The 15,796-nt window shown below is 41.2% G+C and overlaps 1 protein-coding gene and 1 long non-coding RNA gene across 2 annotated transcripts in view; one reads left to right on the forward strand and one right to left on the reverse strand.

The window, feature by feature from the left end:
- COL28A1 (collagen type XXVIII alpha 1 chain) overlaps window positions 1-6,690 on the reverse strand; it is a 43,015-nt gene extending 36,325 nt beyond the window's left edge. Inside the window, exon 1 of the mRNA XM_072121783.1 lies at window positions 6,535-6,690. The gene's annotated coding sequence lies outside the window, so the exon portion shown is untranslated. The remainder of the gene's footprint in view (window positions 1-6,534) is intronic.
- Window positions 1-15,796, forward strand: part of LOC140075648 (uncharacterized) — a 33,384-nt gene that overhangs the window by 5,222 nt on the left and 12,366 nt on the right. The window lies entirely within an intron of this gene.

Below are 15,796 nucleotides of genomic sequence, written 5' to 3' on the forward strand. Positions count from 1 at the left end.
AGACGTAATAAAAGTAAAAAAGGATCAACATTTTCTGTGCTGTCCTCTATGATATGGACCACTGGAGAACACACTACCTGTATGACCTCCATAGAACCTAGAACCCCAAAATTGTAGGTTTTACGTAGCCCTTAAACTATATTTAAATATTTTTGGCAATGATTAGTGTTATATTAGGAACCATTATATAGCTTGTTAGACATACTTTAGTTACAATGCTGGTATGAATGATGCTTCTTAATCAGAATGGTGAATATTTCAGGGTTTTGTCATTCCGATGTTATTTCCCCTGGATATCTATAGATAAATTGACAACTAGACTTTACCAAATAAGTGTCTCCATAAATAGTCAACAAAGATTGGATATAGTGTGCAGAGAAATGTCCCTCCCCCCATAAGGTTACATTCATATCTTAATTTTTTTGCCGTCCATTGTAAGGGTATTTCGGGAAAATTCTCGATGCATACTTATAGTGGAGTATTCCATTGTATGCTTATAGACAGGGATTGGTCCCCTGAAAACGGAGGAGCAAACATCAGCAGTTGTTGTTCTGGGTGTCTCCTGAGTGACGTAACTGTCCATATTTGGACCAAGGAAACAACCAAAGAGTACACCCAGCGGAGGCCAGGGATGGAAGCCATAAAGTTGCATCCGTCCTGTATAGCCCCTTATGGCCTCCCTTGAGCATATACAGCCCTTTCCAGCAGGATTATATAGTGCAGACTGTATCCATTGTATCATGTTGGATGTGATGTATGCTGGGTGTCTGCAAAAGGCAAAAAGGATCCCCCCACCTGCCATTATAAGTCTATGGATATGTCCAGTGTATATGCTGGGAGCTTTCCTGGTGTATATGCTGAACATGTGCAAAAAACAAGATCTGAGTGTAGCCTAACTAGTAACACCCAGTTGTTCATTTATTCATAAACCTCTAATAGCAATCACTGAGGAAAGGCACAAACAAAGTATTAAAAGAAAATGCATTGCATATGTTATTTTAAAGAGATAACCATCCCCAACCCCAAATGTTGTGTACTTTATTAGTGTTCAAATTATGCTTTTATATAGTTTAATATCACTTTTATTGCCCAGCTATCCGTCTTGACTTATAGTCAAGGAGGCAGAAGAGCTCAATGATGCAGTCAAGCAACCCCCCCTCCTGGCAGCCACTCAGACTCAGGCCCAGATTAAGACTGCCATGGGCCCTGGGCTTTATGAATATTGTAGCTCCAGAAGTTTGGAATCACTTCCTACATATGGTGTTTGAAGTATTTTGGGGAATGGAGTATGTCCCCCTTCTTCCTGCTTTCAATTTGCGGTTTCAGGACCTTTAAAGGAACTTCAAAAGTCTTGAAATGACTTGTGTGTCAATGTCATTGAGAGCGGGAACAGATGTTTGAGGATTTCATGGGTGAAGGTTCTTCTTAGTATCAAATTGGTGGTAGGTGGTTGTGGTAGCCATGGGTTCCATAGAAGCTTTGGGCCCTGGGCTACTGTCCAAATCGCCTATATCATAATCCACCACTGCTCAGACCTCTAACGCTGCCCTTATGCAGTGACATCACTCTCCTCTCAGTCACGCGCAGTGTTGCCTGTGAGTTCGGGGTCGGCCCGGTGTGGGACCGATTACTAGCTGCATCCCTGTATACAGACGGTCCCCTACTTAAGAACACTCGACTTACATACGACCCCTAGTTACAAACGGACCTCTGGATATTGGTAATTTATTGTACTTTAGTCCAAGGCTACCATAACCAGCTGTAACAGTTATCAGAGGTGTCTGTAATGAAGCTCAAGTGTAAATATTGATTCTTATGAAAACCCAACATTTTTAAAATCCATTTGTCACAGAGACCAAAAAAGTTCTGTCTGGGATTACAATGATAAAATATACAGTTCCGACTTACATACAAATTCAACTTAAGAACAAACCTACAGACCCTATCTTGTATGTAACCCGGGGACTGCCTGTATACTTTTTACTTTTTACTTAGTTTAGAGGTAACAAAGATTGGAACTAAGATTGTGGTAATAATTGTTAGATTTCTCAAATGTTACTTATTTTGAGATGGTAACGGAAGAGGGTGATTTTTTTTGTTTAATTTCGAAGAAATGCTCTTTTGAACTGGATTTGAAATGGACTCTGACAGCAGTTTTGATAATACAAAGCTGCAGACAGTGTTAGGTATTGACCCTGGAGAGATGTGTAATGATACGCGTGCAGTAGGACCATGGCTTATAGCTAGAACTGGAGCACAGGGGAAACCTCCTCACACTAATGTGTACTTCGCAGCAGTACAGTCAAGAGAGCTCATACACAAGTGCAAGTCATTTTACCAAGTCCAGCTACAATCCTGGAACGTAAATGCGTTTTGTAATCCGGCTGCTGCTAACACCAGACACAAATGTTTGGTTACACAGATATGCAGGGCCAATACCTAACACTGTCTACTTCATTGTATGGTCAAAACTGCTTATAGACTCCCTTGGACACATCCAACATCCATTAAAATGAGCAAACTTGATTCATCATCACTTACATTTTCAAGATAATTTTAACTCTTATAAATATATAAATAATAATACACTTAATAATATACATTTAATAAGTACATTTCAGCTAAACACAACTCAATCATCCAATAAGATACAATATTACACATATATTGACCCCCTATAAGCGTTTAAAGACCTGTTCACAGTGTCATCATAACAGATCCTAAATCAATTAACAGATCTTAATGAATGCTGATAGATCCTAATGACCTTACTATTGCATCCTTAATACTCCCATTTCCATTTCTATAATCAAAATATTATAATTAATTAATTTCAGGCTGAAATAACTATTAAGGAGTCAATAACAAGAGTCAATAAATATTAGGCCCCTCTCTGTATGACTTTGAATTGTCCCATAACTTGTAATTTAGGGAGGGTTGGAGACTGTAGTATGGTAATAAGGAGAGATTTAAGAGGATGAGACACAGGATGATTATGGGGTAGAAAATACTTATTTCAGAGTATTCATTATCATTGTCATTTTTCTATTCATTTAAAGGAGATGAATGAGATTTTTTTTTCATAAACAGCACTGATCTTGTGCATAGGCTGCATCCGGTATTGCACCTCCAAACCCGTTGTAAGTAAATTCTGTAATATTAGACTTGAGCAAAGGTAGTGCGGTATTTTGGGCTAAAAAAAGGCAGGTTTCTCTACTCAGATAAAATTTATTCATAAACATAAATGTTCAGCTCCATTATCTATCAGGGCTCGAGGTCACACACAACAGACATTTCTGGGATTTTCCCGTTTGACTTCATTTAGAATTTTTAAAATTTGAAATCATTGTATGAAATGCTTGTTGCAGCGCCCCCTGGTGTTCTTTTGATTTTTTTTCAGAATGCCCACCTAATGTGTCCACGTTTGGTGGTCGAACAAACTCAGTAGCTCAATCCCTTTTGGGTGGCAGAGTGACTACTGATATTGTTAAGGCCTTTAAAAAGGAGAAGGCACTAGACACATGAGGTGGACAGTCTTACAGTGAATTAAAAGAACAGCAGGGGGCGCCTTAACAGATGTTCCTTTTTATCAGTAATATCTAAGCACAGACATGTAACTTTTATATTATTCCAATTGAACAAATTGTTTTGTTACATAACATATTACGTATTACATTACGTATCCTTTACATTGTGCAGAATTTATGCAAGGTAATAGTTATTTTTGTATGAATTTATTTGTAGAATTCATGTTAAAAGGTTTTTCCAGCTAACTGATAAATGATCAATATCAGACACTAATAAATAATAATAATCTTTCCTTAACCCCTTAAGGACGCAGCCATTTTGCAGGTTAAGGCTCAGCCCGATTTTTTGGATTCTGACCTGCGTCGCTTTATATGGTTATAACTTTTGAACACTGTTACTTATCAAAACGATTCTGAGATTGTTTTTTCCCCACATGTTGTACTTCATTTTAGTGGTAAATTTTGGCTGATAAGTTTTGCGTTTATTTACAAAAAAAAAGAAAATATGATAAATTTTTAGAAAAATTTGCCATTTTCGAAATTCAAAATCATTGCGTTTCCAGGCAGATCGATTTACCACCTAAATAAGTTGCTGAATAACATTTCCCATTTGTCTACTTTACATTTTCATAATTTTTGATATGTCTGGATAATTTATTTTGACGTCACGCGGCTTACAAAAAGAATATCGCTTTTCCGGATTTTCAGAATTGACTATTTTGGGGATAAATACAGTTTTGAATGAAATTTTACATATTTAGCATCAAAACCCCCTATATAATCTACCCATTTTCAAATCTGCACCCCTCAAGCTATCAGAAACCGCTTTTACGAAGATTGTTAACCCCTTGAGATCTTCATAGTAATTGAATCAAAATGGAGGTGAAATTTAGAATGGTCAAATTGTTCCCTTATACGTTCATTTAGCACTAAAATTTACACATTTCCAAAATATAAAAAGAGAAAACCCACCATACAATTTGTTCTGCAATTTCTCCTGAGTACAGAGACCCCCCACATGTGGCCGTTACTTGTTTTATGGGGGCACAGCGAGACGCAGAAGGGAAGGAGCGCCCTGCAGCTGCCAGGATTTTAGTTTCCTCATTGGCCCCTTTTGAAGGCTATAAAATTTTCGCTTTTGCGTTATTGGGGCCATGTGATGCCATTTTTTTTGCGCGATGAGATGCTTTTTCCATTGTTACCATTTTGGGGTTGGTATCACCTATTGTTGAAAATTTAGGAACTTTTTTTGAGGGCAGGAGTAGAAAAGCATCAATTCTGTACTGGATTTTTTACTCTTTTTTTTTTTGGTGTTCACCGTATATCCTAATAATCCTGTTATCTTTATTCTATGGGTTGATACAATTACGGGGATACCAGACATGAATATATTTTCTTACGTTTTACTAAATTTGTCAAACAAAACCCTAATGTGGGGAAAAATCTATCATTTATGTATTGCCGTCTTCCAAGTGGCATAACATTGTTACTTTTTTGGCTACAGAGCTGGTTGATGGCTTATTTTTTGCGGGACATGTTGTGCTTTGCACCAGTATCATGTCGGAGTACACATGGTTTTTTGATCGCATTTTATAGCATTTTTTGTGGGATTGAATAGCTAAAAATCATAATTTTTGGAAGGTTTATAGCAGTTTTTTTTTACGGCGTTTATCGTGGGGGTTCAATAATGATTTACTTTTATTCTACGGGTTGTTACGGACGCGGTGATACTATATATGTGGGGTTTGTGTTATGATTTAGACTTTTTTTTTAGTTATATGTCTCTTTATATGTTTTGGGGGTTTTGGGCATTTTTAGTGATTTATTACTTTATTTTTTTATTGAATAACATTTTTTTTTTACTTTTTCACTTTTATACCATGGGACATGGTACTCATGTATTGCAGAGTATTATCAGTGTCAGCCTATACACTTGCATAGGCTGGCACTGTGCCAGTAAGATGACGTCACAGACGCGATCTTACTGGCAATTCTTGCAGGTAACTCTGGGGTCCAGATCGGACCCCAGAGTTGCTATAGCAACGATCGGCGCCCCCCGAAAACGGTTCGGGGGGGCCGATCGTGGGGGAAAGACCCCCCAGAGGCATGTTAGATGCCGCGGTCGCGCTGACCGCGGCATTTAACGGGTTAAGCACCCGCGATCGGAGTCAACTCCGATCGCGGGTGTTACACTGGGGTGCCGGCTATCAGTCACAGCCGGCACCCCGTGTTTCCCGATGCCGGTTCGGCTCAGATCTTGAGCTGAACCGGCATGGGCTCAGCGTCCGATATATCGGACGCTGAGCGCTAAGTCATTGAGCTCAGCGTCCGATATATCGGACGCTGAGCGTTAACGGGTTAATTTATATAGCACAAGCAGATTATGCAGCGCTGCACAAAGTTTGGCAAATTGGTCCCTGTGCCCAATGGGGCTCACAATCTAAGAGTATGTTTTTGGAGTGTGGGAGGAAACCAGAGGAAACCCACACAAACATGGAGAAAACATACTCTTTACAGATGTTGACCCTGGGACTTGAACCCAGGGCCCCAGCACTGCAAGGCTGTAATGCTAACCACTAAGCCACCATGCTGCCGTACTCAGGACATCATTTGATCAACTGGAATCGATAAAGAGAACAGATCCAGAAATGCTCCATTGTCTGTATAGTGGACAACTCTGGTATTGCAATTTCTATTCATTTGAATGGGAACTAAGTTGAAGTTAACAGGACGAGCCATAATACAGAGAATACAGCTGAGCTTCTGGCTCTAGTGCCCGGAGGCAGCTAAGTAGTTCTGAAGTGTAAGACCTAATATTAACGACCTATTTTACGGAATAGATGGATGACCCCTTTAATTTATAGGTATTTTAGCTTAAAATAGTGCACTAAAGTCTAAAATACCCTAAAATCTTGTCTTTTACATCAAAATCAACCATTTGACCTGAATACTGAAGAAGACAATACAACGGTATAATAAGTATACAAAGTAAAATAAGAGGCTTTACCTGTGGGTGATGAGTGATGTGAGGTAGATGAGGGGCTGTAGAGAAGAGCTGGGCTGCAGATGTTAATAGCCACAGGGTGTCTTCCCCATGTTCATGCTAATCCTCCTACCTTAGGTCTGCACCTCTTAGGTCTTCTACATTTAGTCTTATAGGTGTGGGCTGGGCAACTCCAATACCTGTCAGAAAAAGCTGGAATATGGTAAATGTAGTGGGGGGGGGGGGAGTTATGCAAATGCATGTTTCAGGAGGGTCTACATGTTTTAAGGTGTAACACAACTTTTCTTCAAAAGCATTTAAACCATGAATTGCCTACAGCAGCGTTCAGAAGTATTCCAAAAATTACCTGTATGGAAAGTCTCCAGTCACCAATTCATCAAAGTTCATTGGTTTCCACTGAAGGGAAATTGGCAAAGTTGTGATTTTTGAATGTTCTGTTTGTTGGGTTTTTCTATGACTTCATTCAAAACATGTTTAAACAGAGTATCATTGTATTATATAGATTTTGTAACATTTTTATGTTGCTTTCATACTGCTGTGTGTTCGACCCGGCCGTAGCGCTCCTCACCCCTCCCCTCTCCATAGTGAAGCAGATGTATGTATGGGGAATGATAGAGCATGTTCTATCTTTTCCCCGTGCATGGTACGGTATGGTGCTGCGCGTTTGTGCAGATCGTACTGCCATCTGGCGCCATAGTCGTCTATGAGGACGTATATCTGAACACAAACTTGTTGCCAAATATATGTCCCCGCACATACAGAGTGAAAGGGGCCATAGGGTGTAGCAGAAAGGAATCATTTAATACTCCTTTTCCCAGATACCCCAGACCACTTGAAAGGATAAATAAACTTTTTAACCTCTTAATGCTCCCTGACATATATGTAGGTCATGGAGCTTTTAAGGATGTATGGAAATGGCTGAGCCTGAGAGGGGAAGCGACACATGCAGGAGATCGGGGGCACGATCTTCATGAATCGCGGCAGAGTTCATCCTCGTCAGACAGTCCGGATAGGGGATCGCGCAGGGACTGTGTAAGTAAATGTGCCCCAATGTGTTTGCTGCATATTGCTGCAAACACCCACCCGTAAATGGTGCTATCACCGATCGCAGGTGTTAAATCTTAGATTGCCACTGGTGAAGCTGTGATCAGGTTGCCTTTTAGATAGTCTGGCTTAAATTGGCCGTAATTTGGCACATTACAGAGGTAATGTATGAGTATATGAGTATGATGAAGGTCCCGCACATCCGGCGCCAGGCCTGCCTGGCATGGATTTAAGCTATTATCCAGCGACCACTTGTGGCTGTGGTGAGTGTGCAGATGCGAGCAGGAACGCCCCACCTCAGACATCTCTGAGGTGGGTGTACATGGGGGTGCAGGATGTGTGAGGAGGGGATACATGGGGGTGCAGGATGTGTGAGGTGGGGATACATGGGTGTGCAGGATGTGTGAGGAGGAGGGGCTACATGGGGGTACAAGATGTATGAGGAGGAACGGACATGTGGATCCCAGATGTGAGAAGTAGATTTTAAGAGGTTGAAGAAAATCGCTCCAGGACTGGTTGAGGGTAAAGGGAGGCAGTGCCAAGCAGGAATAGTGCAGGGCGACAGTGTGGTCCTATAGTCTGGAAATAAATAATGTTTTCTACTAATAATATTTTATTGCATCTCATTTTAATGACTGTTGTCTTAGCGGAGACCCTTCACATTGAATAGCTAAAAGCTGCAGCTAGACATCTCTGTGAGTAATGAATAATTACAAGTAACTATTACAATATGTTCTGTCACTTCCCAGAATGTATGGCGATACGCTGGTAATTCCTTACTGAGGACCTCTCAGTGTCATAACGCTGATCCCATTCATCACACAGGCCCTTGGGTCAGTGAATGATTTGAATCATTTTGCAAGTTCCATATCTTCTCGTGTTTTTCTCCATGGGGGATGGGGGTTTAGAGGAGCAAATACTGTAATTCTTCACATCACAGTGAATATGAGTCGTGAAAGGAAACCAGTTACATGTAGTCGCTGGTGACTCTGCCAGCACTGATCACGTTAGTTACTGGTTGGGGTCCAGGTTGGGTAATCAAACCAGGACCCAAAAAGAATTTTAACGGGTTCACTCATCACTGGTTATGAGCAGTTTGGTGCTTTGGTGCTTCTATGTTTTGGGAGATTCAGCATCATGCGTAAAAATTATGTTAAAACTCCATACAAAGAACTCAATGGGGGTCATTTATCTCATTTATCTTTAGACAATTGGGGGTGTCCATTCTGGGTTTTGGACTTCTTTGATTTATGTTAGAGGTAGATATATCAGCTGAGTCTATAGTTCTTTTGCGACTTTTTATTAAAAAGATGCACAAAAGTGCATTTTACCATGCCTGATTGGGAGTTTATTTGCGACTTTTTAAAGACGATTTGCGGCAAAATTGTGACTTTTTCATATGACCACATCTGGATTTTAAAGATATATCAGACGCAATACTGAAAAAATTATTGCGCGGCTAACTTTGTCTGGTGAGTGGAAAAGTTGCAAATTTACACTCAAATATACAAAGGTACCAAAAAAGTTGTAAATAGAAGAGGGAAAAAAAAAGAAAAAATCCTGAGGTAAATGATCCCCGATGAGTCACAGGGGTGGAGAAGAGCCTAACTCATAGATTCACATAGAAGAGGAATACACGTTACTCCCACAGTAGCTCGGGTGCGTTGAATAGGGTAGCATCCCATATAACCTATTTGCAGAGAAATTTGGCACTCCATTTTTACAAAGTAGAAGAAAATCTTTTATTTATGATATGTAAGCAATCCAATATGTAAAGTGTGTAACGTTTCAATCCAACAATGAATTGCAGGACACGGATTGCAGGAGGAAGAGGGAGGAAATAAAGTAATGAGTGCTCTGGTAACACCCACAGGAGCCCGTCATTAGCATAATTTAAAAAGCAGATTTTTAGAAGGAAGGAGGCCATGGATAACAAACATAAGAAGAGTACCGTGCCACTGTCTGGATCTATGAGTAAGTGCACCTGGTTTATCACGATGTATTTTGAAAGTATTGCATGATTTTAGTTTATATACGTGGGTTTGTTTATGTACAGGACATCCAAGCCAGGTCCTCCAGAGCAATAAACACTCTGGGGGTGACCAATAGGGGGACAGGTATCTTTATTTCTTCTATTTTTTTTCTTTCATTTTTTCACTTTTGTCGTTTGTGCAACTTCTCCCTGTGACTTTTGCTGTCGATTTTTTCAAGTACACTTTGTTGTGCACCTTATGCCTTATGTTTCTTTATTTTTCAGATGTTCCGTCTTTTTACTTATGTATCACTTTTTTTCCTTACTTTTGCAACTTTTTAATGCGCAAATCTGCACCTTGTCCATGTCAGTTGCAGAGGAAGGATTTTTTTTTATCATGGACCCTCTTTTAACATTGGAATGATTTCACATGCTGAAAAAATGTTAAAAATTTTGCACGTAAACCTGTTGGGCATTGATACTTTGGGCTGCTTTTTTTTATTTATAAATTTTTGCATGTAAATTTTATTGAAATTTATTGGTTACTTCTAAGGGTGAGGTCACACATAGGGGCACATTTACTTAAGGTCCGTGGTCCGTATTTCCCGACTATTTGCGCCGCATTTAACAGGGGTTTTTGGCGCACACGATCGGATTTTGGTGCAATGGCGCCGACTTTCATGCGACGCAAATCGGGGGGCGTGGCCGTCGGATGATCCGACTGATTCGGACTGAGCACGGGATTTAAAATTCAAATTGTGTTGCAAGACAATGCACTTACATACACCGGGAAGAAGAAGGTGAACTCTGGCGGACCTGAGCGAGGAAGCAACACATGCAGGATTTTGGGTGCATGATCTTAGTGAATCGCGTCGGACTTCAATACTCGTCGGACAGCGACAAGATCGCGACAAGACCGGGTAAGTAAATGTGCCCCGTAGTGTTAACACAAGCGCTTTTTAAACTCTGTGTAGACTCCATGTAGACAGTGATTTCTCAGCTGTTGTGATGCGTTTGAAAACTCATGCGTTAACACCACGTGTGACCACAGCGTGTCACACAGGCCCAACCTTAAATCCAAAATTTACAGTAGTGTCTACTCCTGTACATAACCCCGTTTTTTGGCATGAAACTGGCAGAACTGTCCAGAGACTCTTAGTGGTTACGGGCGCCAGAGTGCCAGCGAGGGGACATCAGTCTTAATGAATTCCCCCCTATGTGTAGATGCTCTCTACTCACATCTATTCACTGATCATTTCCTAATAGCATATAAATGGATTTTTTTAGAACCATTTTACATAGGTTTACATGGCAGAAGACTGCACAAAATATAAACTCCAAAAATTTCTTTAAAAAATATGAACCGAGAACCCCCGCAGGAGATTTGTGACTCTACATAACGGAGAACGCTGTCTCACAGAATGAAACATCTGATGATATGTTATCCCTATTTCTTCCGCGGCTGTAGCACAAACCAGAATATAAAACTGAGTCTTGCCGTGATTCATCTAGTGTCTTACATGCTGAAACTCGCTGTCTCAGCGTGACATCCATTTGCAGAAGGCAGAGTGTTTATAGCGTTTAGCCTTTATTCTATTGCCTCTGTGGAGCGATATATAACTTGTTTGTTGAGGCTATTATTCCTTTTATGTTTGTTTACTTGTGTCTGGCTTTTTTCCTATACGCCATAAATTGCCCCAGCACATCACATATACAGCAAAGGCAAATATATCTCAACTCCTAAAGTGTTGTCTTAAAACTTTTTAATGGATTTCCGAAGAAAATTCCACTTGTCATTTGACTTTCAGATCCTTGTATTCCTACTAAAACTGCTCGTAAAATGCAGCTGTTTTCAATGCTTCAAATATTTCACTATGTATTTAGCAGCACGGTTCTGTAATACCAGAGCCAGCTGTGGTCAGGATAGGTGCGTTATCCCAACTAACAACCTTCAGGCTAAAATAGTTTTGTAGAATGGAGCTGTCACTGAAGAATGCACCTCTGGAAGTGTGAGCTTCAGGTTTGCTTGCCACTAGGCTTCTGGGTTTTGAACTTTGAGAGGGCCTTTGTCTAATACATTTCAAGGATTATTGGGTTAATATGGATCTATATGAAATAATACACATCAAAAGAGAACAACAACTGATTTTGTTTTCCTTTAGCAGTGGCCTCGATGATGATGATGGCAAGTCCTTCCAAGTTCCAACCAGCCAAATTCTCATCCTCTCTTGTGGCTGTGCCTATATAATAAAACATAACGTAAATTTATAGCATTAGATTATTCTAGATGTTCTTCAGTTCTTATGAATGTAAATAGGTTAGTGTGTTTGTCGGCTCGGTGAACCCCGTACATGGGTCTGACAGCTTGGACTATTCCTGGATATATGTAATTATTCACCTAATCGGTAAAGTTGGAAATTTGGTGTAACTTTTTATGTGGTGTTGTCCAATATTAAAGTAGAAATAGCAGAATGTAGGCGATTCCAACGGTGATTGCCTACCATTTTATACAGTTTGTGCCGGGCAACCTATCTATTGGGGGCAGTGTGTGCTGGGCTACCTACATGCTGGGGAAAGGTGTGTGCTGGGCTACCTAGATACTAGTGGGCAGTGTGTGCTCGTCTATCTATCAACTGGGGGGCAGTGTGTGCTGGGCTACCTATCTGCTGGGAAGGGACAGTGAGTGCTGGGCCACCTATCTACTGGGGGGGGGGGCAGTGTGTACTCGGCTACCAATCTACTGAGGGGTAGTGTGTTCTAGGTTACCTACATACTGGGGAGCAGTGTGTGCCAGGCTACCTATCTACTGGAGGGGGCAGTGTTAGCTAGATTACCTATGTATTGGGACACAATTTGGACTGGGCTACCCATCAACTGGGGAGGCAATGTGTGCTGGGCTACCTATCTGCTGAGGGGCAGTGTGTGCTGGGCTGCCTATCTACCAGGGGGCATTGTGTACATGGCTACCTATCTAATAAGGGCAGTGTGTGCTAGGTTTCCTACATACTGGGGTGCAGTGCGTGCCGGGCTACCTATCTACTGGGTGGGCAGTGGGAGCTAGGCCACCTATATACTGGGGCACAATTTATGCTGGGCTACCTATCAGCTGGGGAGACAGTGTGTGCTGGGCTACCTACATACTGGGGGGCAGTATGTACTGGCCTTCCTAACTACTGGGGTAATTCTCTGCTGGGCTACCTATCTACTGGGGACAGTGTGTGCAGGGGCAACCTACATACTTGGGGGCAGTGTATGCTGGGCTTCCTATCTACTGGGGGGCTATAATGTCCTGGGCTACCTACCTATTGGGGGACAGTGTGTATTAAGCTACCTACATACTGGAGGGGCAGTGTGTGCTGGGATGCATATCTTTGGGGGGATCAGTGTGTGCTCAGCTACCTATCTACTGGGGGGCAGTGTGTGCTGGGTTAACTACTGGGGGGAGTGTGTGCGGGGCTACCTATCTACTGGGGAGGCAGTGTGTGCTGGGCTACCTACATTCTGAAGGGCAGTGTATGTTGGTCTACCTATCCACTGGGGGGGGGGGGGCAGTGTGTGCTGGGCTATCTATCTAATGGGGAGGCAGTGTTTTCTGGGCTACCTGCATACTGGGATGCAGTGTGTGCTGGGCTACCTACATACTGGGGGGCAGTGTATGCTGGTCTGCCTATCTACTGGGGGGCATTGTGTTCTGTGCTACCCATCTACTGGGGTGGCAGTTTGTGCTGGGCTACATACATACTGGTGTGCATACTGTGTGCTGGGCTACCTATCTACTGGGGGCAGCAGTGTGCACTCAGCTACCTTTCTACTGGGTGGGGGGGGGGGTGCTTGGCTACCTATCTACCGGGGAGCAGTGTGTGTTGGGCCACCTATCTACTGGCAAGGCAGTGTCTGCTGGGCTACCTACTGGGGCCATGTGCAGGAGCTACCTATTAAAGTTACTAAAGATCATAGAATAAAGAAGAAAAATAACAATGGAAGAAAAGTGATAGGACAAGAAGGGTTATTGCTGATATTTCTGATATATTCAGTGCGGTGAAGATATATTAGGTTTATTATAGAGGCGGATGAATAGCATAATTATATTCAGACTGTTCACCTACGGAAACGATTGACCATACTATTTCATTATATTTTAACAACTATAGAGAGATTACAGTACTATGTACCATATGGAGGCAGCAGTGACCATAATCTGTGTCCTCACATTGCCAGACAATAGGATTAGCTTTTTGCTATAAAAACAGTGAATGTCTTCTGTATTTTAACCCAATGCTTATAATCCTTACATAAAAAAAGAAAGAAATTTGTATATAAAATATTAAGGGAGCTGAAAAATAAACATTGAAATAAATACATCCCTTATATTTTCAGATTCATTCTAGCTTTCTAATAGTTACGTGACTGTTCACACCTGAAAACGCTATCAAATAGTCGCTATGCAGGAATTCACATATACAGTATAGTATTCCTCGTATATTGTGCAACACAGCTTCAAATATATATATTTCTACACATATTCATGGTGTAAGATGTTAAAACTATGTGCATAATAATATACAGACCATTATATAATAATATAGTAAATAAATTGAGTAAGTCAGCAATATGTTTGATCCTTAGAAAGAAAGACACTTCAGGAAAAATCAGAATGCCATATAGTGGGGGATAAGACTATGGGGGATATTTATCATACGCTGGCGCTCCTGCGCCGCCGCTGCAAATTCGCAGCCCGATACATCAAGAGGGAACAGTAACGCCCCGCGTCGGCCCACTCCCGTCCGGCCGCGCCCTCCTCTCGGCCGGCCGCGCCCCCCCTTCACGCCCCTTCACGCCCCACTGGTGTGAAGGTGGCGGATCGGGGCAAATAATCGCAAAAGCTAGCAATAAGCTAGCATTTGCGATTATTTCAGGGCCTCTGCGCCACTGGCGGTCCTGATAAATATCCCCCTATATGATGTATATATATGGCTCCATAGGGGAATACTTATTTTTCAACATGCGTGTGTTTGTTTTCTGAACTTTATTATGTTTTATGTATATTGTGTATGTGATGTACAGGCAGTCCCCGGGTTACGTACAAGATAGGGTCCGGAGGTTTGTTCTTAAGTTGAATTTGTATGTAAGTCAAAACTGTATGTTTTATAATTGTAGATCCAGACAAAAAAAAAATTGGCCCCAGTGACAATTGGAGTTTAAAAATGTTTTGCTGTAATGGGACCAAGGATTATCAATAAAGCTTCATTACAGACACCTTACAGCTGATCATTGCAGCCTAGGACTATAGTAAAGCATTCAGAGAGCTTCACCAGAGGTCAGATGGGTCTGTCTGTAACTATGGGTTGTCTGTAAGTCGGGTGTCCTTAAGTAGGAGACCGCCTGTATGTATTGTTTCAGTTCTGTAGCATCATTTGTCCCATTAGCAGAGGATTGACTTGCATCATATCGAGCCAAGAAACTCCTTATCATAGTTTTTGGAATGATGGTGGAAACATAAATCCTGGCCATTAATATACATTTGATAGAGACATTGCCAGAGTTGAAGATATTTTCTGCAGCAGAGTAGTAAAAGTTCCACCATTAACAGCATTTGCTGGACAATTTGCCATAGTTTAGTGGACTTTCTGCAGCATGGTAGAAGCCAGTTATCCACTGTGGATTATTCCCATCTGGACATTTAGTTTTATTCATCTACCATATACATATATTTCTTCAATTAGATGTTATTTTAAAATACCAGTGTGAAGATAATCTACTATAAATGTAGCAAACAAGATATCTGTCCTTGGATACGACCACCTCCGCACTCTAGCAGCAGTGGCCAGACATGCGCTACTGAGCCCTCCGCCTGGATTCAGCATTCATTACCACAGGGCGGCTGTGGGACATGCAGTAACTCCCAGATACTTCATATACAAAAACTAATTGTTTCTTTGTGAGGAGGTTGTATCCAAGGACAACAATCTTGTTTCTAAGGGACAATATAGCCACATATATGGGAAATTATCTTCACACAGATAAATTTTTTAAATAACATCCATTTGAAGGAACATTTATATATGGAAGATGAATTAAATTAAATGTAAATGGTCTGATGACAATATTTATTTATTTATTTATTTATTTCCTTTTCCTACCTTTTATAGCACTTTTAATTAAGCAGTAGTAGGAGTATTTTCTATGGCAAACCTTCATGAATATTGGACCCCAGCTACCATTCATGTTTCCATACTTATCGATGCAACT

Source organism: Engystomops pustulosus, chromosome 8 (genome assembly GCF_040894005.1).
Source record: "Engystomops pustulosus chromosome 8, aEngPut4.maternal, whole genome shotgun sequence".
Classification (NCBI taxonomy): Eukaryota; Metazoa; Chordata; class Amphibia; order Anura; family Leptodactylidae; genus Engystomops; species Engystomops pustulosus.